The sequence below is a fragment of the Pogona vitticeps genome, chromosome 2 (genome assembly GCF_051106095.1).
Source record: "Pogona vitticeps strain Pit_001003342236 chromosome 2, PviZW2.1, whole genome shotgun sequence".
NCBI lineage: Eukaryota > Metazoa > Chordata > Lepidosauria > Squamata > Agamidae > Pogona > Pogona vitticeps.
Window position 1 is genome coordinate 278,806,098 of NC_135784.1, and position 26,967 is coordinate 278,833,064.

Below are 26,967 nucleotides of genomic sequence, written 5' to 3' on the forward strand. Positions count from 1 at the left end.
GACACAGGAGACTTTCCATGTAATTATCAATTTATTTACAAATAGACAAATACGCAGTTTTTACATGTATACTTTATGGTTTCACAAAGAATGTTCATTGTATGAAATGCTGATTTCCATTCGTATCCTAATAAATCAACTGTGCATATTTTTACTCAGTCTCATATCACATTCTATGGGGACGTGGTGGCGCTGCGGGCTAAACCACAGAAGCCTTTGTATGCTGCAGGGTCAGAAGACCAGCAGTCGTAAGATTTAATCCACGTGACGGAGTGAACTCCCATCGCTTTGTCCCAGCTCCTCGCCAACCTAGCAGTTCGAAAGCATGTAAATGCGAGTAGATAAATAGGTACCATCTTGGTGGGAAGGTAAACAGCGTTCCGGGTCTAGGTCGCATTGGCCATGTGACAACGGAAACTGTCTTCGGACAAACGCTGGCTCTACGGCTTGGAAACGGGGATGAGCACCGCCCCCTAGAGTCAAACACGACTGACTAAATGTCAAGGGGAACCTTTACCTTTATCTATATGACTGTTTTAAGCACTACTTTCATGTAACAGTTGTTACGATTGCTATTCAATGTTTTTGAACGTCAGTAGTTGTTGTCCTTTGAATTTATTTTTGAAATGCTGCATGAAAATATACTTGTTGGTTACAAATTACTAATGTATACAGACAAGCATTCAAACCCAAATGCATTGGAAGTTCTATCATCAGCTAGGCCCCTAACATCCAATCCACATTCAAGAAAAAAAAGGAAGAACGCTGTTTGTTCAAGCATGTGGCTGCAGTCTTGTGCCTGTTTGTTGGAGAGTGACTGATTGAACCCAATGGGACACGCTTCCAAAAAAGCATGTCAAGGAATGGGTTGTCACAAAGCAGTGGCCACCCATTTAAGATTGTCCGGCTAACAAAGCCAAATTATTTAGTGGAAGTCCCACAATACTCATGGAACACTAAATAGACTGCAATGGTAAAACACTTTATTGACAGAACACTTCTGCTTGTGAAAATCATTCATTCATTCAGTCAGTCAGTCATTCATACTTACTTACTTACTGTATGTGCCACTTAGATCTCATCATTTCAAACTGGTATACAAAAGTAATAAAACAGAGACCTCTGTGTATAATAATTCAAAAATTAAAATACAATATTTATCTTGTCTGTGAAATAGATGGTGGGCTAGATTATGGAAGGAAGACATGCACAAATAGGTATTTTCCACCATATAGCTAAAGGTAAAATATTGTTGATGCATGTTGAATTTAAGATGGAAGACTTTTGCAGGCAATAGGTTCCACAACACTAAACACCCTGTTCTGAGTTACTGTAGAACAGACCTTAGGAAGAGGGCCTCTCCAGTTGGCCTCAAGAACCAAACAGATCTATGATAAAGAAAGATGTAGAAGATAAGCAATTCTAAACTTTGCAGGGCTTTTAAAGTAGCAGGAAAACTTTAAACCTCCCCTACTAGTGTAACCCCCTATGGAGTATTTGTTTAAGCCCAATGTATGGGGAAGTCCTAGGAAGGTGCTGTGATTCAGGATCTGAGTTAGAAAGACTAGGAGAGGTAGAAGATGCTCTTCCCATGCATAAGGATAAGGCCCCTACCACCTTGATTTAAGTACAGTACTAGAATTTTAACATGTTTGTGCACGAGGGGCACTGGAAGAGTGAATCCACATAGTGATCTTACATATTTGCATTTGTATTTTATTTTAGGGTTTTAGAGACTGCATATTTGGAGCCATTTCCTTAACATTGTGGATGCCCTCCCTCAGTAAATAGATAGATCTGGGACTGTCCTTATTTGGTTTCAGATATTTGATTTCTTTATTTCTCCAAGCAACTCCATACTGGGACTCATTACTGTGTTAAAAATTCCTCTTGTACTTACCTGAAAGTTATAGGCCATCAGCCCTCTGTTTACATTTTCCCCATTGCAAATTTAAGAGACAGACACAATAGATGGTTTTCAGTTGTAATCAAGGGAAATTGCTGTAAGGCCTCAGTGAAGAGGAAAGGGAAGAGGAAAATAGACAGTCCAGAAACCAGTGACATTTTACTAAGAGTTAAACATTTAACTTATTTGCCCTAGTGTAAAATCTTTTCTAATATTTGATAATTTATAAATGGTTTCTGGGCGGAATATAACAAATTGTCTGAGAATCAGATCTGTAAGCATTTGCTACACTCAAGTGCACTTGTATATGAAGGAGGTGAAAAGGCCAATAAATTATTTTCTTGGCAGATCAAGGATGAGGAATTTGAAAGATCTATTTTGGAAACAACACTAGATACACAGATGGTGATTTCAGACTAGCAGAAAATTAATCAGGCTTTTTTTGTCACAGACTGTTCTCGTGGTTTGCCTCATTGCAGTGTCTATATAGCAGTCAGCTGTGAGAGGCTGAAGCTTATTCTGTCCCTTTACATCTACTCTAAAACGGTGATTTCTTCCTGCTATAAGGCCAATTATTCAAAGCTGCTTCATTCACAATTTGGTCAAAAAAGTTTCCCTCTTTTGCTGACTTGTAAAAGATGCAAGAAAAAAGAGAGAATAGACTAACATCAAACAACATCACAGGAAAAGTATCATGTGCGATTTGCCACTATTTCTAACCTTTTAAAAGTATAGATAGCATATCAATACAAAGAAGTTTTGATGAATCCTCTATTCAATGCGATTTTGAAATAGTCTGTATGACTTACGATTAGAGATGGGGATTAAAAAATGGTGATTTGTTTTGATCTGTTATTCATCAAGGTTAACAAATCAATGAATATGAATACAGTGGTGCCTCACAAGACAAATGCCTCGCGGGACGAAAAATCTGCAAGACGATTGGTTTTTGCGATCGCTATGGTACCTCGCAAGACAGTTTCTTCTATGACCATGCTTTGCAAGACCTTTTTTTCCCCAAGACCAATGCCTCGCAAGACGAATAAATTTCATTCGTCTTGCAAGGTTCCCATAGGGAAGCCTCCAGAAAGAATTAATTATTTAGTCAAGTATGCTGTTTTTAACTACCAGGAAGGGCTTGGGTCAGCCCAGCCCTCTTGGCACGGGGAAGCCAGGAGGACAGCTTTGGAAAACCAGATGATCAGCTCTGTAGTCTGAAGCCATGCGATGGTGTTGTTTGTCTTGTTATTGATGAAGAAAAGGGATGGTGGTGGTGGTTGACACAAGATAAACTCTGCAGTCTCTGTGCGATGGGGTGATGCCTGGACAAGCTTTTTGGGCCTCATCAGGGTTGAGCACCTCCACCATCTTGGAGAGGGCCAGCCAATCCGTGGCACTCTCTCCCCCCGGGCAGAATGGGCGTGGAGGACGTGGTGGTGGGACACCATGGTGCAGGTGGAGTTCCACCTGGTGGGCCGGCCTGTCAGGAGAAGGTGGGTCTCTTGACCCAACTCCTCTTGCCTCTCAGACAGCTGGCAGGCGATTTTCAGGCTGCGGGAAAAGTGTCCCACCAGTTAGCAGCATTGCTCCAGAAGTGCCCACGTCTCCCGGGTGCCTGGGTCCCACTCGGGCTTGACATGGTTGCCCAGACTGAGGGAACTGCACACCACAAAGCGTAATTTGTGCACCATGCATACGATACCCTCAAAGCCCGTTGCGTTCAATGCCGCCAACATGTTCCGCCCGACATCTGTGACCATGTGGCCATGGGTCACCTTCCCCTCCAGTGCCCACTCCTGCAGCACAGACAGGAACTCATCTGCGATGTTCCTCCCTGTCGCCTGAGCTTCCATGTGCTGCGCTTGTAGCAGAACGAACCTGTAACCTGGGAACAGGGCAAGGGCCTCCACCTGCGGCCCTGTCACCGATGACCTGCCACTACTCAAGTCCTCTGGCTGCCCCCAGTGGGCTGTGAGCGAGAGGTAGCCATGCTGACCTCTGCTCCACAGGCCCGCTGTGAACTGCACCTTGCGCCCCTGTAGCCATGAACAATGGTCATGGACCACCTCCCTCACAGAGTGATAGAGCGAGGGCAGCACTCTAGAACTGAGAGTTCTCCATGAGGGGAGGTCATACCAGGGGGCAAAAAAAAATGCAGCAACCGGCGGAAGGTTTGGGATTCCACGATGGACAGTGGAAGTCCAAGCAGGATCATCTTGCAATGAAATGAGTGGCTACCTGCTGGGCCTTGCTCTCCGATCGCCAGGTGAGGGTCATGGCAGACCCAAAGGGTGTCACTTCGTGGAGCATGGCCTGCCTCCTGCTCCCGGCCCCAGAAACCCCTGGGGCTGTCCTTTTGAAAGGAGGTGCCGCCTCCTGCCTTCCTTCTGCCTCCCCTGGAGCTGCTCTTTTCCCTCTCCCAGATGGCACGGACGAAGTGCGTTCCCTGGACAGGAGCCTTGGGTGGTGCCTCTCCAGGTGTTGGCAGAGGGCAGTGGAGGACAGATGCCTGGGGTCTTCCCCCCCTCTGCACCACCCCAAGCCAGGTATTGCAGCATGCCAGCCGTGGGTCATCGCTGAGTGCCATGAAATGATCCCACATGGCCCCTCTGCCATGTTTGCCCAAATGAGGACCCACTGCCTGCCCCTGACTGCTGGCCTGGGAGGAACTCTGTTTCCCAGGGGTGCTGCTGGTCTGGGAGGAGGGAACGGATGACTCTGGGGATGGGGGGGGCTGTGAAGTCTGCCCTGCCATTACTGGTTCCAAATCGGACTGGGGATCTTTGGAAACCAGTAACTCCTCAGATTCCTCCAAGGAGAGGAGTGGCAATTCTTTTGGCAACTCTGGAAGCTTTGCTACCCTGCCTGCTTGCAAGGCCACTGGAGGAGGGACAGTGGCACTGGTTATTGTAGAGGTGGTTGTGCACGTGGTGGTCGTGGTGACGGTGCTGCTACCTAGCCTGTGTAGCTTCACAGCCTTCTTCCCCTTGGATTGCCCCTGAAGAAATCCCTTCATTTTCTACTGCCTGCCTAACAAAACCAAATAAAACAATGGAGACTGAGGAAAGAAACTAATAGAGTGTGTATAAATTTTATTTTTAGAATGATGGTGGTGTAATTCTTTTACTAAAATGTGACCTGCCTTCCTAAATGAAGCCCCCCCCAAGTATAATGTAATTAGGAAATCCCCCCCCAATCCACTGTGGTAGAGAATCCAAAAAAGTCCAAAAAGAAAAGCTCTGCCAGCTAAGTCTCAGTCAGAGACACACACACACCATAAGTACTTTTGGAAGAGAAAGGAAAGATGGATCCAGCCACCCACCAAATTCCTTGAGAGACAGAAGCCCCTTTAAAATGAACTTTTGAAAAATGAATATAGAGGAAAAGAGATTCCAGTCAGATGACGACAGTTCCCCCCCCCCCCATGGATGAGACACACAGGCACACAGGCACGCGCACACGCACAGAGAGAGAGAGAGAGAGAGAGAGAGAGAGAAAGAGAAGCCTCCAGGGGAAAAAGGTTTGATTGATTTGATTTCAAAATACAATCAAGCTCTTCCGAAGAAGTAGCCTAAACTACCTGAAATCCCTCCCCAAATTCCCAGCAAATTTGATAATGATTGATGAATTATGATCATAATGAAAAAGAAAAATATAAGTCTCTGCTTTGCTGCTGCAAAAGCGAAACCACAGAGCAGTGGTTCTTAACGTGGGCGATAATGCCCCCCAGGGGGCGATTTCATTTTTTCAGGGGGGCGGTGGAATGAAAGGGGGCGGCGTGGGGGCGCTGGAGCAGAAGGGGGCGGTAGGGGGGCTCTGGAGCAAGCCAAACCTGTGAAGATGGCTGCAGCCTTTTTACAGTGTGCATGAATATATATTTTCCTCCAATTTTAATTTAGTTTCAGACTTTTTGTCTTGAAATTTTTAGTTCCTGCATTTGGTTTTATGCCCTTTTTATATTTCTTTTTGCGTCTTAAAATTCACTTGCAACTAAATCATTAAATGTTACTTTTTGGGGGGCATTTCATTTTCTTGGAATTTAATTTTGTTTTCAGGGGTCATTGGATTTAAGTGTCTTAAATAAATAAATAAATAAATAAATAAATAAATAAATAAATAAATAAATAAATAAATAAATAAATAAATAAATAAATAAATAAAAAGATTTCATCACCGCGGGGAGGGGGGCGATGATAACTTCCTCAATGGCTCAAGGGGGCGTTTCTTTCAAAAAGGTTAAGAACCACTGCCACAGAGCACCAGCAAGCCAGCGAGCACCAACTGTTCTCACTTTGGAAAGCATAAACAGAAGTGCGCAACACCTTGAGGGAAGCTTATATACAGTTTCCTAGCACCTTTCGGCAGCACTATTGGCCGCCGGACATGCCAATCTAGGATCTCTGTCCTGATTCACCAGAGCTTCAAATTGGAGCCAGCAATCTCAGAGGGGCCCTCCAAAGGGGTAACAAATATGGACGAATATGAATGGATCAACGAATAAAACTGACGAAATATTCGTCAAGCCTGATTTAAAATTTTACAAATATAGATCAACAAATATATGACGAATCGGCTATATTTGTCAGAAAAACTGATCCATTTTTATATTTGTCCCCATCTCTACTTATGATCACGCATTGACTAAAACCTAGTAGTAAGTCAAGGCCCACTGAGTCAGAAGGGAATTGGTGAATCAGCTTATGTAAAATCCACTCATTCGATAGGCCTACTTTAGTTGTGTCTTCCTACAGGGTTTCGTGGGACATGGTGGCGCTGCGGGTTAAACAACTGAAGCCTCTGAGCTGCAAGGTCAGAAGACCAGCAGTCGTAAGATTGAATCCACGCAACGGAGTGAGCTCCCATTGCTTGTCCCAGCTCCTGCCAACCTAGCAGTTCAAAAGCATGTAAAAATGTGAGTAGATAAATAGGTACCACCGTGGTGGGAAGGTAATGGCATTCTGTGTCTAGTCACACTGGCCACGTGACCATGGAAACTGTCTACGGACAAACACTGGCTCTACGGCTTGGAGACGGGGATGAGCACCACACCCTAGAGTCGGACATGACTGAACAAAATGTCAAGGGGAACTTTTACCTTTATATAGGGTTTCAGTCAATCAATCAAGTATTTTAAATTTCCTATAGGAATTCTAACCCCTGCCCCTCACCATTTTAAATGACGATCATAACTTTTTTGGTTGTCAAGGTTGTTAAAGAAAGAAGCAGAAGGGAAAATATAGAAAAAATATGTGCTGCCCCAAGCTGATGTATTAAAAGAACCAAAAGTGCAGTGAAACCAGTGGGTCATGCGTATATCTTTTTAGAATAACTAAATTTAATTCTATGTGTATTTCACAACAACAAACTCATTTTTCTTGACCACAGTGAACAGAATCATTCTATATCATTCTGAAGTTGCTGTGTCTGATGTTTTTAGCATCATATTCTTGAAACTGAAGAATGTGTCAGAGAAAAAGGTCAACCTCAAATATTTTGGTACATTCATGTCTTCTGTTCTTTAGGGACTATCGTCCAAAAAAGTAGTGTTTCCAAACTCTGATGTGAAGAGACTGGTTTCCTAAAAGTGTCTTTTGAATGGAGAAAGACATGCCCAACAATAATAGCAAATTCCAAAGTTTTAATAATGATAAAATTTCAGGAATTAAATTGCATGCTGAACTATGTCAAGCTGTATGCACTCCAATTATCCATGGGAAAATGTAATGGCTCTTACAATGTTCAGTCCATTTATGGATTTCAGTTAAATAGCAGGTTATTGAATTCATTTGTGCAAGTACTTCCCAGTGATCTTTATTCAGTGCTGTAGTGTGTACAACATGTAATATATATTCTGTGGGAGAACATTTATATTTTCTTGCACAACATATTGTAGTGAGTCATTGACGAGGGGGAAGGAGCTGCGCAAACTGTGTTGGTTTGTCGCTGAGAGCTGAAAGACCCTATGCTTCACTAAAGGTGTGGGTTAAGATGAACCATAGGAATAGGTGTAGATCCAGAGTGGGGAGCCTGTAGCCCTCCAAATGTTGTTGGACTGCAACTCCCATGACTCCAACCCAGCACAGCCAGTAGTGAAGAACAGCCAGTATATTTGCAATATTATTTTTAGCACCTCTTATTTCCCCGAATCCAGCTGAAACTCCTAGTATTTCTCACTTGATATGCAGTAAAAAAAATTTTTTTTTGTAAACTCTTGAGCGTAATCACTTAATGTGTTGGCCCTACAATTACTACACTCTTTTATGTTTTCTCTGTTTGGGATTAGACTGTATATTGGACATTTCAAGTCTGTTGGACAATAGGTTGTTGCCCATATTTGTTGGCACTTTGTTTGTATATTTATTTATTTTATAAATTATATATTTATATAAGCCGCCCAGAGCTGTGGCATGTTCACTAAATGGGTGGGGTGTAGTGAACATGCCACTACTCTGGGTGACTTACAAAATATTATTAAAACCATATAAAACATATTTTTCTTAAAAAAAAAAAACCAACCCTTCCCCCCCGCCCAAATAAAATCACCCATCTGGGACATAAGATGGCAGACAATGAGCCAGCATAATTTTACAGAAAGGTGGTGCTTGGGAAGGCCTGGGTAAAAAGCCAGGTTTTAATTTGCTTGTGGAAGCTCAGGAGGGTGGGGGGCAGTCGCACCCCCAGAAGAAGAGAGTTCCAGAGTGGAACGGCCACTACTGAAAAGGCTCAGTTCCTGGTTGATGCCTTCCAGGTCTCTTGTGGAGTGGCCACCAGCAACATTAAAGACTAGGAGGTTCGGGTGGGACACGAAAATGACCTGGAGGAAAGGCGCTCTGACAGGTAGCAAAGGCCCTAAACCACAAAGGGCTTTATAAGTTAACATCAATATTTTGAATTTGGCCCAGAAGCATACTGGCAGCCAGAGCAAGCGAGCCAGGACAGATGAAATACGGTCAGATTTAGATGTATCAGTGACCAGCCTGGCCGCTGCATTTTGCATGTAGAGAGCATTGCAATAGTCAGTCCTCAAGATTACCAACACATGAACCAGTGTTATTAGGGATCTCCTGTCGAGAAGGGGACAGAGGTGTGCAATCTGCCTCAGATGGAAAAAGGCAGATTCGGCCACAGCCAGGATCTGTTTCTACATCGAGTGGGCTGGGTCCAGAAGCACACCCAGATTCAAGGTTAGGTAACAGGCCCCCAAACCGATCAGGAAGCCCTCCCAACAACAGGATCGCTATCTGGACAGGATTCAATTTCAGCCTATTTGCCCTTGTCTGGTCCATAACCATGGCCAAGCAACGTCCTAGGGTCTGTACAGCTTCCCCTGCTGAAAAGGAAAAGGAGAGATAGAGTTGCCGCCTAGAGTGGCCTTTTAGGCCAGATGGGCGGGGTATAAATCAAACAAACAAATAAATAAATAAAATAAAGTTGTGTATCATTAGCATACTGATGACAGTGAACTCCAAATCTCCTAATGACTTCTCCCAGCAGCCTCATGTATATGCTAAACAGCAAGGGGGAGATTATCGACCTCTGTGGAACACCACATTGTAGTTTCCACGGGGACAAAACAGCTCCCCCAAGCTGCACTCTCTGGCATTGGCCATTGAGGAAGGAACACAGCCAGCATAATGCTAGACCTCCGATCCCCAATCTCGATAACCGATCCAGGAGGATACTGTAGTCAACAGTATCAAAGGCAGCTGAGAAGTCTAGGAGGACCAACAGGGTTACACTCCACTGGTCAGCCTCCCATAATAGGTCATCTAGCAGGGCAACCAGAAGTGTCCCATGACATGGTCTAAACCCCGATTGGAATGGATCCAGATTATCGGTATCCTCAAAGAATGCTTGCAGCTGGTCAACCACCAACCTCTCAATCAGTTTCCCCATGAACTGACTGAGAAAGGGTGAGAAACCGGTTGGCAATTGGACAATAGTTGTTTAAAACGTCGGCTGACAAATTAACTTTTTTCAGAATGGGCTGGATCACTGTCTCCTTCAAGATAGGGGGCAAATATCCCTCCTGTAAGGAAGAGTTCACGGTCTGAGTGGCCCATTCAACCACCACCATCCTGGCCAATTTTAAGAGCCAGGAGGGGAATGGGTCTAATCAGGAGGTGATTGGCCTTAGAGCGTGAAAGTGCCTTGTCCACATCATCAGATGACACAGGCTGAAACTGATCCAATAAAACTGGACAAGACGGTGTGTTGGACATCTCAACATGACTTATTGTACTAAAGGAGTCAAGGTCCCTACGGATGGCCTCAATCTTTGTGCAGAAATGGGCTGCAAACTGCTCACATCTGGCTAAGGCCCCAGATATCATCTGGCTCCAATGAGGTTGTGGAACATTCTAGAGTTCCACCTGATGGTTAGCTGCCTCACTGATGTGCCTGATGTTATAAGCCTTCTTAGCGGCCTGTACGGCATTACAGTATTTGCCAGTCATCTTTTTTTACCGCAGCCCGATTAGCATCTGTGGGAGCTTTTCTCCAAATGCTCTCTAGTCTTCTCTGAACTTGTTTCATGGCTCGCAGCTCCTCCAAAAACCAGGGGAAGGGGTGAGCCCTGATACAGAGAAGGCGTTTAGGTGCAATGGAGTCAACTGCCCTGATCGCGGCTGAATACCATTCTGCAACCTGGGCTTCGACACCCATGCCAACCAGCTCATCCAGAAACCCACCCAAGGCATCTTGGAAACCCGTTGGATCCAAGAGCCTCCATGGGCAAACCATTCTAATTGGCCCTTTTTCTCCGCAAGGGGGTGTTGGCATTGCCAAACCAAATTTCAGCAGGTGATGATCTGACCATGACAGGGCTCATGAAGAAAACCTGGTCACCCTCAGATCGTACTGTCCCTGACCAGCCAAAAATACAAGGTTGAGTGTATGACACCCCCCCCCATGTCTGTGGGACATTTGTTGGGACAACCCCATGGAGGTCATGGATTCATTTAAATCGAGGCCAAAATCAGTAGACAATGCCTCTCAGCATGAATGTTGAAGTCCCCCAGGAGCACCAGCCTTCAAGAGTGCAACAGTGCTGCAGAGACAAAATCTAACAGCCTTGACAGGGACAGCGCTGGGTCACGGGGAGAGCAATACACCAACACCACCCCTAATCTGTCTCCATGGTCCACAGCCAGATGGAGGCACTCAAGATCAGGCCAGGCCAGGGTGGAAATTCTGCTAATCCCGAAGGAATTTGTGAATACAATGGCAACACCCCCTCCCCAGCCTTCCAGTCTGCCCTGACATTGGATTGAATAGCCTGGGGGGGGGCAGATCTGAGAGACAGCTACACTTCCCTCAGCGCCCACCCAGGTCTCTGGTATACATGCCAGGTCAGCCCCTTCATCTGCAATCAGATCAGTGATCAGTTGGGATTTATTTTGGACTGACCTGGCGTTCAGCAACAGGAGAGAAAGAGTGGAAGTCAGTGGACTGAGCTGGTTACCTTGCACCTGTCCAGAGAAGGAAACATTACTTCAGGATCAAGTGCTGAACTTGGGATCTCCTGAAATGGCCAACGTTCCCTCCGGCACCATATCTCCCCCTCCCTAATTCTTATTAGGATTGTGATAGACTTGGTCTTTATAACATGAAATAGCCTGCTGGTATCCCATTTACTTGTGATTTATATCTTGTCATTGCTATGAGAGCAGCTTTCACTTAACTTTCTAAAACTATTGGTTTTTTATTACAATATACTGTAGGATTCTTCTTCAGTGGAATCTGTCATCTTTGCATCTACAATATCTCTTCTAGGTAGTTCTTCAGTACATTTTTTCTATCCCCTTTTTTCATACTGATAGCCTTATATCTATATATTCTTTTATTGATATAATTACTAATCTTGGTTTAAATTTCCTTTGGACTTCTTGCTTCCTATAGAAGATCTCTCTCTCTTTTTTTTTCTCTTCTGTATCTTTCCAATGCTTCTTCATGGATTGCTGCCTTGTCGTGGCGAAGGGGCTTGAGTAACTCAGAGAAGCTATGGGCTATGCCGTGCAGGGACACCCAAGACGGACAGGACATAGTGGAGAGTTCCGACTAAACGCAATCCACCTGGAGTAGGAAATGGCAAGCCACTCCAGTATCTTTGCCAAGAACACCCCATGATCAGAAACAAAAGGCTAAAAGATATGACGCTGGAAGATGGGCCCCTCAGGTCGGAAGGCGTCCAACATGCTACTGAGGAAGAGTGGAGGACAAGTACAAGTAGCTCCAGAGCTAATGAAGTGGTTGGGCCAAAGCCGAAAGGACGCTCAGCTGTGGACGTGCCTGGAAGTGAAAGGAAAGTCCAATGCTGTAAAGAAAAATACTGCATAGGAACCTGGAATGTAAGATCTATGAACGTTGGGAAGCTGGAGGTGGTCAAACAGGAGATGGCAAGAATAAACATAGACATCCTGGGCATCAGTGAACTAAAATGGACAGGAATGGGCGAATTCAGCTCAGATGATTATCATATCTACTACTGTGGGCAAGAATCCCGTAGAAGGAATGGAGTAGCCCTCATAGTCAACAAAAGAGTGGGAAAAGCTGTAATGGGATACAATCTCAAAAATGATAGAATGATGTCAATACGAATCCAAGGCAGACCATTCAACATCACAATAATCCAAGTTTATGCACCAACCAGCATTGCTGAGGAAACTGAAATTGAACAATTCTATGAAGATTTACAACACCTTCTAGAACTGACACCAAAGAAAGATGTTCTTCTCATTCTAGGGGACTGGAATGCTAAAGTAGGGAGCCAAGAGATAAAAGGAACAACAGGGAAGTTTGGCCTTGGAGTTCAGAACGAAGCAGGACAAAGGCTAATAGAGTTTTCTCAAGAGAATAAGCTGGTCATCACAAACACTCTTTTCCAACAACACAAGAGGCGACTCTATACATGGAAATCACCAGATGGGCAATATCGAAATCAGATTGATTATATTCTCTGCAGCCAAAGATGGAGAAGCTCTATACAGTCAGCAAAAACAAGACCTGGAGCTGACTGCGGTTCTGATCATCAGCTTCTCATAGCAAAATTCAAGCTTAGACTGAAGAGAGTAGGAAAAACCACTGGGCCACTCAGGTATAATCTAAACCAAATCCCTTATGAATACACAGTGGAAGTAAAGAACAGATTTAAGGAACTAGATTTGGTGGACAGAGTGCCTGAAGAACTTTGGATAGAGGCTCGTAACATTGTCCAGGAGGCAGCAACGAAAACCATCCCAAAGAAAAGGAAATGCAAGAAAGCAAAGTGGCTGTCCAACGAGGCCTTAGAAATAGCAGAGAGGAGAAGGGAAACAAAATGCAAGGGAGATAGGGAAAGTTACAGAAAATTGAATGCAGACTTCCAAAGAATAGCAAGGAGAGACAAGAGGGCCTTCTTAAATGAACAATGCAAAGAAATAGAGGAAGATAACAGAAAAGGAAAGACCAGAGAGCTGTTCAGGAAAATTGGAGATATTAGAGGAACATTTTGCGCAAAGATGAACATGATAAAAGACAAAAATGGGAGGGACCTAACAGAAGCAGAAGACGTCAAGAAGAGGTGGCAAGAATACACAGAGGAATTATATCAGAAAGATTTGGATATCCCGGACAACCCAGACAATGTAGTTGCTGACCTTGAGCCAGACATCCTGGAGAGTGAAGTCAAGTGGGCCTTAGAAAGCCTGGCTAACAACAAGGCCAGTGGAGGTGATGGCATCCCAGTTGAACTATTTAAAATCTTGAAAGATGATGCTGTTAAGGTGCTACATTCAATATGCCAGCAAGTTTGGAAAACCCAACAGTGGCCAGAGGATTGGAAAAGATCAGTCTACATCCCAATCCCAAAGAAAGGCAGTGCCAAAGAATGCTCCAACTACCGAACAATTGCACTCATTTCGCACGCTAGCAAGGTTATGCTCAAAATCCTGCAAGGTAGGCTTCAGCAGTATGTGGACCGAGAACTCCCAGAAGTACAAGCTGGATTCCGAAGAGGCAGAGGAACTCGAGACCAAATTGCTAACTTGCGCTGGATTATGGAGAAAGCCAGAGAGTTCCAGAAAAATATCTACTTCTGCTTCATTGACTATGCGAAAGCCTTTGACTGTGTGGACCACAACAAACTATGGCAAGTTCTTAAAGAAATGGGAGTGCCTGACCACCTTATCCGTCTCCTGAGAAACCTATATGTGGGACAGGAAGCAACAGTTAGAACTGGTCATGGAACAACTGAGTGGTTCAAAATTGGGAAAGGAGTACGGCAAGGCTGTATATTGTCCCCCAGCTTATTTAACTTATATGCAGAATACATCATGCGGAAGGCTGGACTGGAAGAAACCCAAGCCGGAATTAAGATTGCCGGAAGAAATATCAACAACCTCCGATATGCAGATGATACCACTCTGATGGCAGAAAGTGAGGAGGAATTAAATAACCTCGTAATGAGGGTGAAAGAGGAGAGTGCAAAAAATGGTCTGAAACTCAACATCAAAAAAACTAAGATCATGGCCACTGGTCCCCTCACCTCCTGGGAAATAGAAGGGGAAGATATGGAGGCAGTGTCAAATTTTATCTTCCTGGGCTCCATGATCACTGCAGATGGAGACAGCAGCCCTGAAATTAAAAGACGCCTTCTTCTTGGGAGGAAAGCGATGACAAATCTTGACAGCATCTTGAAAAGCAGAGACATCACCTTGCCAACAAAAGTCCGAATAGTCAAAGCTATGGTTTTTCCTGTCGTGATGTATGGAAGTGAGAGCTGGACCATAAAGAAAGCAGACCGCCGAAGAATTGATGCCTTTGAATTGTGGTGCTGGAGGAGGCTCTTGAGAATCCCCTGGACTGCAAAGAGAACAAACCTATCAATTCCAAAGGAAATCAACCCTGAGTGTTCACTGGAAGGACAGATCCTGAAGCTGAGGCTCCAGTACTTTGGCCATCTCATGAGAAGAAAAGAGTCCTTGGAAAAAACCTTGATGTTAGGAAGGTGTGATGGCAAGAGGAGAAGGGGACGACCAAGGATGAGATGGCTGGACACTGTCTGCGAAGCAACCAACATGAACCTGACACAACTCTGGGAGGCAGTAGAAGACAGGAGGGCCTGGCGTGCTCTGGTCCATGGGGTCACGAAGAGTCGGACACGACTAAACGACTAAACACACACACACACACACATCTTTCCAATGAATATTATAATAGTTCTCTTGGTCTCTATGTGCCAGTCATTGATAATTTGCATTTAGAATTCTAACCCTATTTCTGTCATCTTTCACTTGTTTTGTAATTAACAATTTTAAGAGTTTGGACAGTCATCCATCTCCTTTTCCGTACTTCCACCCCTATGACTTCAGGGATAATTTTTATCCATCTCTGATAATATGTTAGGTTTCATTCTACAGTTCTCCTAGTCCATGATAAACTGAGTTTTAGTAATGCAAACATGTTCTTCAGACTACTGCTGTGCCAACTAAATGTTTATTTAAAAATGAATACATTAAGGATAAAGGGAAGGAGTAAGGAGGGGACAGTAGTCTTTCCATCCTCTGATATATCCTTCCATCTATCAGTGAAAGAGACAGAAGATGAAATTCCTCAGTGGGTGGCTTCCCCCCTTCATCATCCTCAATTTACCAGGGAAATCAGTAATCCAGTATCTGACCTGCACCTCTGGGTAGTGGACAAACCTTAAGAACCTTTGCTTCAAGAGCAGAGAGGCTGCATGCATGCCTATTGAGGCAGCTGAAAACTATCCTGTAATTGATTGCCAAGTCTACTGAGTAGCTTTGTCAAGCACAGACACTACTCTTCCAAACTAGTGTACAAACCCCTTTCTCTCTCATTCTCGCTCTCTGCCAGGATTAGGGTGTCTGGGTGAAATGCTTAGAATGTCTAACTCTGCAGGCATCTCGGAACAAGCTGTGTGGATTCTTGAAACAGGGATAGCAAATCATTTTCATGTGAACAAGTACAGTGGTGCCCCGTATAGCGAGGTTAATCCGTTCCGGATTAACCCTCGCTATACGGAATCATCGCTAAATGGGTAGGGGAAAGGTATTGGAACGCATTAAACTTCGTTTAATGCATTCCAATACCTTCGTTACTTACCCGTTCAGCGAGGATTCCAGGTGCCGGCAGCCATTTTCGCACCTTCGCTAAGCGAGGGCAGGGCGCGAAAACGGCTGCCGGCAGCCATTTCCGGGCTTCCGGCGGCCATTTTGGAACCGCCAATCAGCTGTTCGGCGGCTCCAAAATGGCCGCCGCAATACCCGATCTTCGCAATGCGGGTTTTCCCCATTGTGAAGATGGGGTATGTTTCCGTATAGCGATCCCGAAAAAGGGATCGCTATACGGAAACATCGCTATACGGTGCACTCATTAAGCGAGGCACCACTGTATAGCAATTTCAGGACTGGAAACTGGTATTAAAAAATCAAATCAATGTGAGTTAATGTGGGGTAACCTCCCTGTTCTGTCATACCCTAAGTATGTATTTTGACAAACCCATGTGGGTCAAGGAAGGTGAAGAGTGTCACTCTTCGAATTCACTAAATTGATGAGAGACCAGTCACCTAATGATTGTAGATCCCTAAATTACAAGGTTAATACATCAGCATACCATACTTTAGAATATCAATTAGCAGTAGATGTATCCTGATAGTTTTCCCAGTTATCTTGCTGTTAGACCCATCAGAGAGAATAGTGCTTTATGCATTAGCTTTGATTTAGAAACAACCACTTTGTCCATATTGACAGAGCAATAGGCCTAGAAGGAATCGACAAAGAGGAAGATGTCTATCCTTTTAAGGACTTTTCATTTCTTTAAGATGAATCAGAGCCTAAAGAGGGTATTGTGGATCTTGAGGCTTAAAAGTCATAACTGCTGGAGCAACAGCTTTTATCACTCAAGTGCAACTCTTGCTCCTTGTCTGTTCGCAGGCAGGTAAGCCTGTGGAGAAGCACAGTTAGGCAGCTAGGGAACTTGGGTATTACTAAGGACGTCTTTAGACAGTGGTACACATTCTTTCAGTGCCAATGCACACAATTTGCAATTTTTGTTCTTTCCTGCCTTATGAGGTGACTACTTTGACAAATAATGCAGGAAATGCTATAGGGTTTGGACAGTCAGTTTTGCATTATTTTCTATTGATTGCATGATGTATATGTGAATGCAAATGAGCCTCTCCCCAGTTTCTACTTTTTCCTCCATCTCTGGGGTTTCTACTTTTTGTTTGGATTGACTACATTTGCATTGTTTGAGGCAGTGTGATTGCTTGAGCTGATGTAATAGACAACCAGAAGCTGGCTTTCCCAGCTTCCTAATTTAAGGGGATTAGAAAGGGAGACAAGGGGGGGTGTCATATTCCCTCAACTGAGCACCTCTTGTCTCCAAAACATTTTTTTTAAAGCTTGGTCTTAGCACTGGTATACTAGACCAGCTAGGAGGCGAGATGGTGGGCAGAATCAGAAGAGAAGGGGAAATTGGCAGCCAGCCATTGTTTGCAATTTGCTAAGGTAGCTCTAATGTAGCTGTTTCTTCTGCAAATCTGGATGGCTGCTGAAGAGCCACCTTAACAACAGCAAATGCAGATTGACAATCTTCTCCTCTTTCTCTGCTTACTCTTCTGTAATCCACTAAAGCAAATGCTGCTGGGAAACCTGATTTCTGGGTGCCAATTCACAGCAGATCACTTTATATTTTTCCTGCTGTGTAGTTGCACCATTACTCTTCATCTGTCAGTCTATGCTATGCAGTTACTTCTACATTTGTGGTAGGCTCTAGAGACAAAAAGTCAGTTTGCCAACACTATTACAAACCAAGCATGTATCTGAGCATATGCAGTTTCAGAATTTAAAGTCATCTCCATAATGGTACCAGTATGATGACGATATTGGATCAAGGAATAATGGGATTTGTAGTCCCAGCAAAGAGGAATATAAACAATACTCTTAATTGCAATGTGGGAGGCTAGGCACAGCTTGGAGTTGAAATCAGTAAGTCCCTAATTTATACACTCACCTCACAGCATAGATACATGAACTTAAATGAATTACTCAGATACTGCTTTAAGGTTAAAAAAAGAGAGAGAAGATCTTTATTCATAGCAATATTTGCAAATTGCAGGCTGACACTTGATTCAGAAAACTGCAGTAGTAAATAGACGTACTTTGGAGGTTAGCAAGAAGGATAAAAGAAAACTTAAAATAGTAAACAGCAAAATGGTTTATCTTGGACCACATGACTTGAGGAAACAAACATGGTGGACATGAGGAGATGCTCAGCAAATCATCCAATCTCTATCTTGCCCCAAAGGCTTCTGGAATGTGTGAGCCCCAAACAAAGGCAGTAAACAATTTAAATGAGAAAGGAGGGGTTCCCTTCCCCCACCAAACAAGAGGCATTAGTTAATTGGTCATTGAGAGAAAAAGGAGGTGAAGCTACCCAGCATGCAATGTAAACATTCTCCTTCCTCTCAAGTAATCATGCCCTAGACTTGCATGTTGATTTGCTAAATGAACTCTGATAGACTACAGAATAAAATGGAGTTTATTTATTCTCACATGATCTTAAACACATAATTGTGCTAATCAAGTACGATGTGTTTAACATCATGTGAGAATAAATAAACTCAACTTTTCTGTAGAAAATAGTAATGTATTTTTAAAATCACAGAGCATTTATAATAACATGCACATGTGGTTGGCTGCAACTTGAGAAAAAGACAAAAGGATACTGCAGCCTCAGCATGCCCACGACAGCCCTGTTGCTGATACTAGGTGTGTTTGTCCCATCACCTACCATTACGTGGGTGGTCATTTGGGGTTCTAGATACACCACTAGAAAAGGACAAGACCTACCCTTCCTATTGGTGGAAATTGTCACCGAAAGGAGGGAGTGCTTTCATTAAAGCCTGTTTCTGGCCTCTTTGCACAGTCAGATAAAATAATATTTGCTTTTATTTAGAGCAGGGGTCTCAAACTCAATTTACCTGGGGGCTGCTGGAGGCAGAGTCTGGGTGAGGCTGGGCCGCATCAGATTTTCCGCCAAGCGGAGCGAGAGCCTGAGGAAGCCACCCAGGAATTTCCTTAGCCTGGCTGGGGCTCTGAGGAGGAGGGGGAGGGGCGTGCAAGTCCTCATCGCCGGCCACAACCCCCTCCAGCTCCTTCTTCACTACCACCAACAGCAGCAGCAGGACGAAGAAGCGGTGGAGGGAGCGCCAGCGACCTCCTAGCCGGGGGGGGGAGGATGGCACGACATAAAATTTAAAAAACCCCTCACAGAATTCACCTTGCCAAAGGAGAAAAGCCCCCACTGGTACCCGCAAAATTAAACAGAACTGGGGGGGCACAGGTGCTCGTGCATGCACAGACACAGACACACACGGAGGTCTGGCAACCTTCCTCTGAGGTCTCCCATCAAAAAAAGGTGCACTCAGCAGCAGCAACTGCCCCCACCACAACAGAGGAGCAAAATTTGCGAGCCGAGCCTACGTAGCCTCCAGAGCTAAGGCGGCTGAAGCAGGATGAAGAGGAGGAGGAGGAAGCACTGCCGGGTGCTGAGGTGGCCGCTGGCCAGGCTGGTGCTGGGGGTGCCGAGACAGAAAGAGAGCCAGAGAGCCGCTTCCCTGGAAGAGGCGGTGGTGGGGGCAGCTGCTGTTGGCGACTTGGAGGCGCTCTTCAAGGAGGGGCCAGGAGCGAGCTCCACTCTCAGGCATCGCTTGGAGGTGGCTCGGGCACTCAGAGAAAAGGGCTGGCAGTGGGCCTCGCTTGCCGGCTCTCCCCCAAGACAGTGCCTCTTGCCCCCTCCATCCAGAAGTGCAGTCTGCCAGCCGGCAGACAGGTGGGCTGGCTGGCAGGCTGCAGTTCCAGATGGAGGGGGCAAGAGGCACTGTCTTGGGAGAGAGCCAGAGAGTGAGGTGAGTCTTTTTTTTTTTAACTCTTGACAGCAGAGGATGCGTGAGCGCTTCGGGAGCAGGCAAGGCGGGGGCCACAAACTATCATCCGGTGGGCCGCATGTTTGAGACCCCTGGTATAGATATTAAGTGTCTGCCATGAAATTAGGAAAATAAACTGGTGGAGGGATTTTTTCCTTCTATACATGGACTTTATCCAAAATCCAGAACTTTTGTGGTACTCCTCATGTCCTTCCCCATGCCACCTCCTCCTCTTCCTCTTTGGGAGCTGCCACCACCTCCGGTTCCCCGGTGGGTCCAACGGGAAGGGGAACTGGGAATGACGGAGAGGGAGGGAATGGAGGATAGGAGGGAAAGGGGTGAAGGTGGAAGAGCACGGGGGCCGGTGGGTGAGTGAGGAGATGGGAGCGAGCAAGACAGCTTGCAAGCGAGGCGGGCAACTGGGCAGGGGAAGGGATGACTGGGCATGCACTGGCTGTTTGTTTTTTGTTTGTTTTTTGCAACCCTGTTACTTTGGGTTTGGTTTTTGTTTGTGAGATTTTCTGCTTCCCTGACAACGGCCTGCTTCTTTTGGGGTAGATGTGGTTCATTGGATTCTGCTTCATACAGGTGAATGCTTGATCCTTGAATATGCCACCTTATTTCTCAAATATTTGAGTCACGGTAAAGTTGGGTTTAAGTTGATTTCTATCACACCATTCTTCTAATAAATATGTTAGAAAATGTGCTACTCTCTGAAAGCTGTCTGTCTGTGCAGCAAGTGTGAGCATGAGCAAAAATAAAACTTTTGGTGTCTTGAATGAGTGATTTATTGCTTGTGTAAATATTAAACAAAAAAGGGAGCCAGGACACTGCCCTGTGGTAGACCATTCTTAATGAAAAATCTGTGATTTTGCAAAAGTATTGCTGTTACTTTAGTTAGTTTATAATCCTTGGTTGGATTTTAGAATTTCAATGGCAGTGCAATACTATCTAGAACAGGAAAATTGTTAACTAGCTCCTGAACCTGAAAAGCACTTACTCACAGTGTCAGAATTTCAGCTTTATGTACCTTGTCCAGTCCATCACTGTATCCAGATACCATTTCAGAACCTGCCCAGCCATGTCTGGTTCAGATGTGTTAAAGAAATTGTTTTAAAAACTTCAGTAAGTTGAAATGGATGGGCTGCCTTCCAGGGCTGACAAGCCCCACCTACACGTCACTGTCTTATATGGCTGTACATATTGAATACAATTCAACAATAAACAGCAAATAAACATTGAACAAGAGAGTAAACAAACCCCAATTTGAACAAAATATGTACACCGTCTTATATGGCCGTACATATTTTATTCAAATTGGGGTCTGCCCGCTCTCCCATTCAATGCCCATTTGCTGTTTATTATTGAATTTTATTTTATATTGCTGATGCTCTTATTGTAGGCTCCCCAGAGTAGTGGCCTGGTCACTAGATGAGCGGGGTAAAAGTTGAAATAAATAAATACATACATACACATGCATGCATACAGAAAAAGCAGGCAGTAGTAATCCCATTTTCGACTTAACCATTAGTCACCCTTCCTCCTCATTGCACAAAAATGCCTTAAATGACCCAATGAGGCTCATTTATACCTTGAGGGGAAAGAGCTGGGGAGTGGCAACAGCCGCTTCCACCGATCTGCCCTGCGGAAGAGCAACCCACTGGGCCATGTCCTGCAGCGGCCAGGCCCCGTTGGGGAGGCCCCTGGACACCAGCGGCAGGGATCCCGAAGCAACCAGAGAGAAACCCTGAGCCAGGGAGGCAGAAACAGGCAACATGGCAACGCCGTCCAGGCCCGGCGACAAAGTGGCAGCTTTGACAACACGGCAGTCCGGCGACCTTCCACGACTACTTCCTTGCCAAGCGACGGGCGAGGCACCTTGTCCAGCAGTGCTATTCTCGGGAAATGCGTGGCCACAACCACCTTCAGCGGCCGGCTCACCTTTTCGCACCCGATCTCAGTCCCCAGCCTAGGGAGCCTCCAGTCTAGCTGTGGGTACCCAAGAGTCCTAGAGTCAGGGACCAGTGCCTGGTTGAGAAGGGAACTCTTTCTACCCAGCTCCCTTCCTTCAGAAGCCACCATCTTAGTGAGTGGATGAAGGAGACAGTTGGACCACGCAGGAGCCTGGCCTCAAAGCTAGGAAACAGATGGGTTATAAAGTGCAAAATCCTGTCCATGCAGGCAGAACAGAGAACTAAACCTGTGTAGAGGGACATGGTGGTGCTGTGGGTTAAATTTCAGAAGCCTCCGTGCTGCAAGGTCAGAAGACCAAGCAGTCCTATGATTGAATCCACGCAACGGAGTGAGCTCCCGTTGCTCGTCCCAGCTCCTGCCAACCTAGCAGTTTGAAAGCATGCAAATGTGAGTAGATAAATAGGTACCACCTCGGTGGTAATGGCGTTCCGTGTCTAGTCACGCTGGCCACATGACCATGGAAACAGTCTTCAGACAAATGCTGGCTTTATGGCTTGAAAACGGGGATGAGCACCGTCCCCTAGAGTCGGACACAACTGGACAAATTGTCACGGGAAACCTTTACCTTTAAAGATACTTTGAATACCTGTGGCCAAGTCATTTATTCATATATTTATACATCTTTCAGGTGCTTTCAAAAAACCATGGAGAGACTAGATAAAGAAGGGGAAATATATTCTGTCGACATCCTTTCAACTGATGGTGTTTTTTGTATGTGTGTTTTTTAGTGGCTGACATTTGGTTTCCCTAGCAAACGCTCCTTTGAGTATTTCTTGAGACAGAGAGAAAGTGAGATGGCAGACCAATAAATTATAAAATGGCACAAAGATGTTGGAGAAAGTGTCACCAAAACAATGTAGGATGTTCAGGAAGATGGCAGCAAACTGCAGGAAGTTAATAAGTGAACCAATCCAATTATATGTAGACCCCTTTGGTTAAGACTGAACAGGCAAGAAGCACAAGTAAGAAGGAGAGTTGACTAGTTAAGATGGTCAAAACAACTCTCAGGACTCCTGTGTGCTGATGGAAAAAAAAAATAACATTTTTCCATAGTGAAAGAGTAATGAAATATCATCTCCCTGGCTTTATTAGTTATCGAGGCTTTCTCATTGCCTCCAAATCAACAGGGGACCAACCCTTGTCTTTCTCATGGTCCTTATGGGGAAAAGTCTATCCTTTTCTAGTAACGTCCCCCTGAGAACACACGGTGATGCCCCCTCCGTCATCACAATACAGTGGTTGTGATGCCTCCTGAGGTCCTCAGTTACGATGCGCTTATTGTTCTGAGTGGGGGCAGGGCAACCAAGCTTACTAGTCCATTTTCTTGGGATGTAAAAGGTAAGTCAAGCTCATGGGTCCAAGCAGAGCAGGGAAGAGCGGTTCCCTGATGGATTGGAGGCAATGAGATGGACCTGGTAAGATAGTGGGGAAGTAACAGAAGGCACACATTAAGAACACCATTTCCAAGAGGTAAGTAGCACATCTTGGCGTAGGTTACCAAGGAGGAAGAAGCCAGGAAAACTGTTGTGAGACTCTCAGCTAACTGACTATTCCTTCTTAACACATTAATGAGATATGCCAGAAAACCATGTGTTTTCCTTGTTCTTTTGCTCAGGTTATGGATGAAGACATTGACGCAGTCAAAAGGGACCCACCATGCAACGGATGCCACGGAATCTGCCTCATGGAAAACTATGCCATAATATATTTATTAATCTTTGAAGAGCCACAATGACCAGGTCAGAAACTGAGGGGGGACAATATTTAGTGTGCTTGAAAGGAATTGTGACTTTGGTTGCCTTCGTTCTCCATAAGGTGAGGTAAACATTTTTATCTTTTTATATTATTCAAATGTCATACGTTGCTGCTGATTTTTAATTGTTTCATTGATGTTTGCATGAAAATTGTAATTTGAAAAAGAGTGAGAAATTAAAATAATAATCATGATGTCTTAATTTATTTTATTTCCTCCATTAGGATATTCCTACAGTTGCTGATTTGTTACAGGATAAAAACTGTGCTGTAAACTGTATATAAAACAGGATTTTGCAATATGGACCACTTTTCACTTTGAGGTAAGAAACACTTTATTTCAGATATCTTGACTGGACATTTGGTCTGAAGAAGGAAAATATCCAGTACATCAGGAAATTATTCCAAAACTTGAAATGTGACGAAAAGGCGATTCAAACAAGAGATTTGTGGGAACTCCAAAGCTAAAAGGAAAGAGGGGAACACAATCTAAATAAGGTGGTTGCTGGCAAACCAAGAATCCAGTAAGCCTTCCAGCATCATTTTCAGTGCAACTGTGACCGCCACCCCCCAATTTCTGTATCATTCAAGAGACAGCAGGTGGCTGTGAATACATTCAAGTTGCGCTAGATCGCTTTTACAATCAGGTAAGAAAAATACCTCTTTTCCCCCAAATTATCCAGCAGACCATCGACGAGTCTTTTTTGCCTTTGGACCATGATCATTGAAACTGACAGCAAACACTGAATAATTTCCAAAAGTGAAAGGGACCTGCTATATCTTCCGAGTATGATCTATTAAAGTTTGTACATCATCTTAGGGTAAGTCACTCACTTTTTGTATCAGGTAAGAAAAATAATTCTTGTTCCCCAAATTATCCAGCAGACCATCGCAAGAAACTTGCTATGTCTTCCAAGGACGATCTATTAAAGTTTCTGCATCATCTTGGGGTAAGTCACTCACTCTTGTTCCCCAAATTATCCAGCAGACCATCGAAAGAAACTTGCTATGTCTTCCAAGTACGATGTATTATAGTTTCTGCATCATCTTGGGGTAAGTCACTCACTCTTGTTCCCCAAATCGAAAAACATGCTATGTCTTCCAAGTATGATCTATTAAAGTTTCTGCATCATCTGGGGGTAAGTCACTCACTCTTGTTCCCCAAATTATCCAGTAGACCATAGAAAGGGACCTGCTATGTCTTCCAAGTACGATCTATTAAAGTTTCTGCATCATCTGGGGGTAAGTCACTCACTCTTGTTCCCCAAATTATCCAGCAGATCATCGAAAAACATGCTATGTCTTCCAAGTATGATCTATTAAAGTTTCTGCATCATCTGGGGGTAAGTCACTCACTCTTGTTCCCCAAATTATCCAGCAGACCATACAAAGGGACCTGCTATGTCTTCCAAGTACGATCTATTAAAGTTTCTGCATCATCTTGGGGTAAGTCACTCACTCTTGTTCCCCAAATTATCCAGCAGATCATCGAAAAACATGCTATGTCTTCCAAGTACGATCTATTAAAGTTTCTGCATCATCTTGGGGTAAGTCACTCACTCTTGTTCCCCAAATTATCCAGCAGACCATAGAAAGGGACCTGCTATGTCTTCCAAGGACGATCTATTAAAGTTTCTGCATCATCTTGGGGTAAGTCACTCACTCTTGTTCACCAAATTATCCAGCAGATCATCGAAAAACATGCTGTGTCTTCCAAGTATGATCTATTAAAGTTTCTGCATCATCTTGGGGTAAGCCACTCACTCTTGTTCCCCAAATTATCCAGGAGACCATAGAAGGGGACCTGCTATGTCTTCCAAGTACGATCTATTAAAGTTCCTGCATCATCTTGGGGTAAGTCACTCACTCTTGTTCCCCAAATTATCCAGCAGACCATAGAAAGGGACCTGCTATGTCTTCCAAGTACGATCTATTAAAGTTTCTGCATCATCTGGGGGTAAGTCACTCACTCTTGTTCCCCAAATTATCCAGCAGACCATCGAAAGAAACCTGCTATGTCTTCCAAGTACGATCTATTAAAGTTTCTGCATCATCTGGGGGTAAGCCACTCAGTCTTGTTCCCAAAATTATCCAGCAGACCATCGAAAGAAACTTGCTATGTCTTCCAAGTACAATCTATTATAGTTTCTGCATCATCTTGGGGTATGTCACTCACTCTTCTTCCTCAAATTATCCAGAAGACCATCGAAAGAAACCTGCTATGTCTTCCAAGTATGATCTATCAAAGTTTCTGCATCATCTTGGGGTAAGCCACTCAGTCTTGTTCCCCAAATTATCCAGCAGACCATAGAAAGGGACCTGTATGTCTTCCAAGTACAATCTATTAAAGTTTCTGCATCATCTTGGGGTAAGTCACTCACTCTTCTTCCTCAAATTATCCAGCAGACCATCGAAAGAAACCTGCTATGTCTTCCAAGTACGATGTATTATAGTTTCTGCATCATCTTGGGGTAAGTCACTCACTCTTCTTCCTCAAATTATCCAGCAGACCATCCAAAGAAACCTGCTATGTCTTCCAAGTACGATCTATTAAAGTTTCTGCATCATCTTGGGGTAAGCCACTCAGTCTTGTTCCCCAAATTATCCAGCAGACCATCGAAAGAAACCTGCTATGTCTTCCAAGTACGATCTATCAAAGTTTCTGCATCATCTTGGGGTAAGCCACTCAGTCTTGTTCCCCAAATTATCCAGCAGACCATCGAAAGAAACCTGCTATGTCTTCCAAGTACGATCTATCAAAGTTTCTGCATCATCTTGGGGTAAGCCACTCAGTCATGTTCCCCATATTATCCAGCAGACCATCAAAAGAAACCTGCTATGTCTTCCAAGTACGATCTATTAAGGTTTCTGCATCATCTTGGGGTAAGCCACTCAGTCTTGTTCCCCAAATTATCCAGCAGACCATCGAAAGAAACCTGCTATGTCTTCCAAGTACGATCTATCAAAGTTTCTGCATCATCTTGGGGTAAGCCACTCAGTCTTGTTCCCCAAATTATCCAGCAGACCATCAAAAGGGAACTGCTATGTCTTCCAAGTACAATCTATTAAAGTTTCTGCATCATCTTGGGTTAAGTCACTCACTCTTCTTCCTCAAATTATCCAGCAGACCATCGAAAGAAACCTGCTATGTCTTCCAAGTACGATCTATTAAAGTTTCTGCATCATCTTGGGGTAAGCCACTCACTCTTGTTCCCCAAATTATCCAGCAGACCATCGAAAGAAACCTGCTATGTCTTCCAAGTACGATCTATCAAAGTTTCTGCATCATCTTGGGGTAAGCCACTCAGTCTTGTTCCCCAAATTATCCAGCAGACCATCAAAAGAAACCTACTATGTCTTCCAAGTACGATCTATTAAAGTTTCTGCATCATCTTGGGGTAAGCC

At 44.3% G+C, this 26,967-nt stretch overlaps 1 long non-coding RNA gene across 2 annotated transcripts in view; it reads left to right on the forward strand.

Annotated features, from left to right (window-relative positions):
- Nucleotides 1-25,162, forward strand: part of LOC144586378 (uncharacterized) — a 33,105-nt gene extending 7,943 nt beyond the window's left edge. Inside the window, exons 2-4 of one of the 2 annotated variants that reach the window (XR_013541171.1) lie at nucleotides 23,426-23,625; nucleotides 23,788-23,885; nucleotides 24,246-24,396. This is a non-coding gene — a long non-coding RNA (uncharacterized LOC144586378). Of the gene's footprint in view, nucleotides 1-23,425; nucleotides 23,626-23,787 lie in introns of both variants that reach the window. The other variant, XR_013541170.1, reaches the window with a different exon arrangement.
- Nucleotides 25,163-26,967: the final 1,805 nt, after the last annotated feature.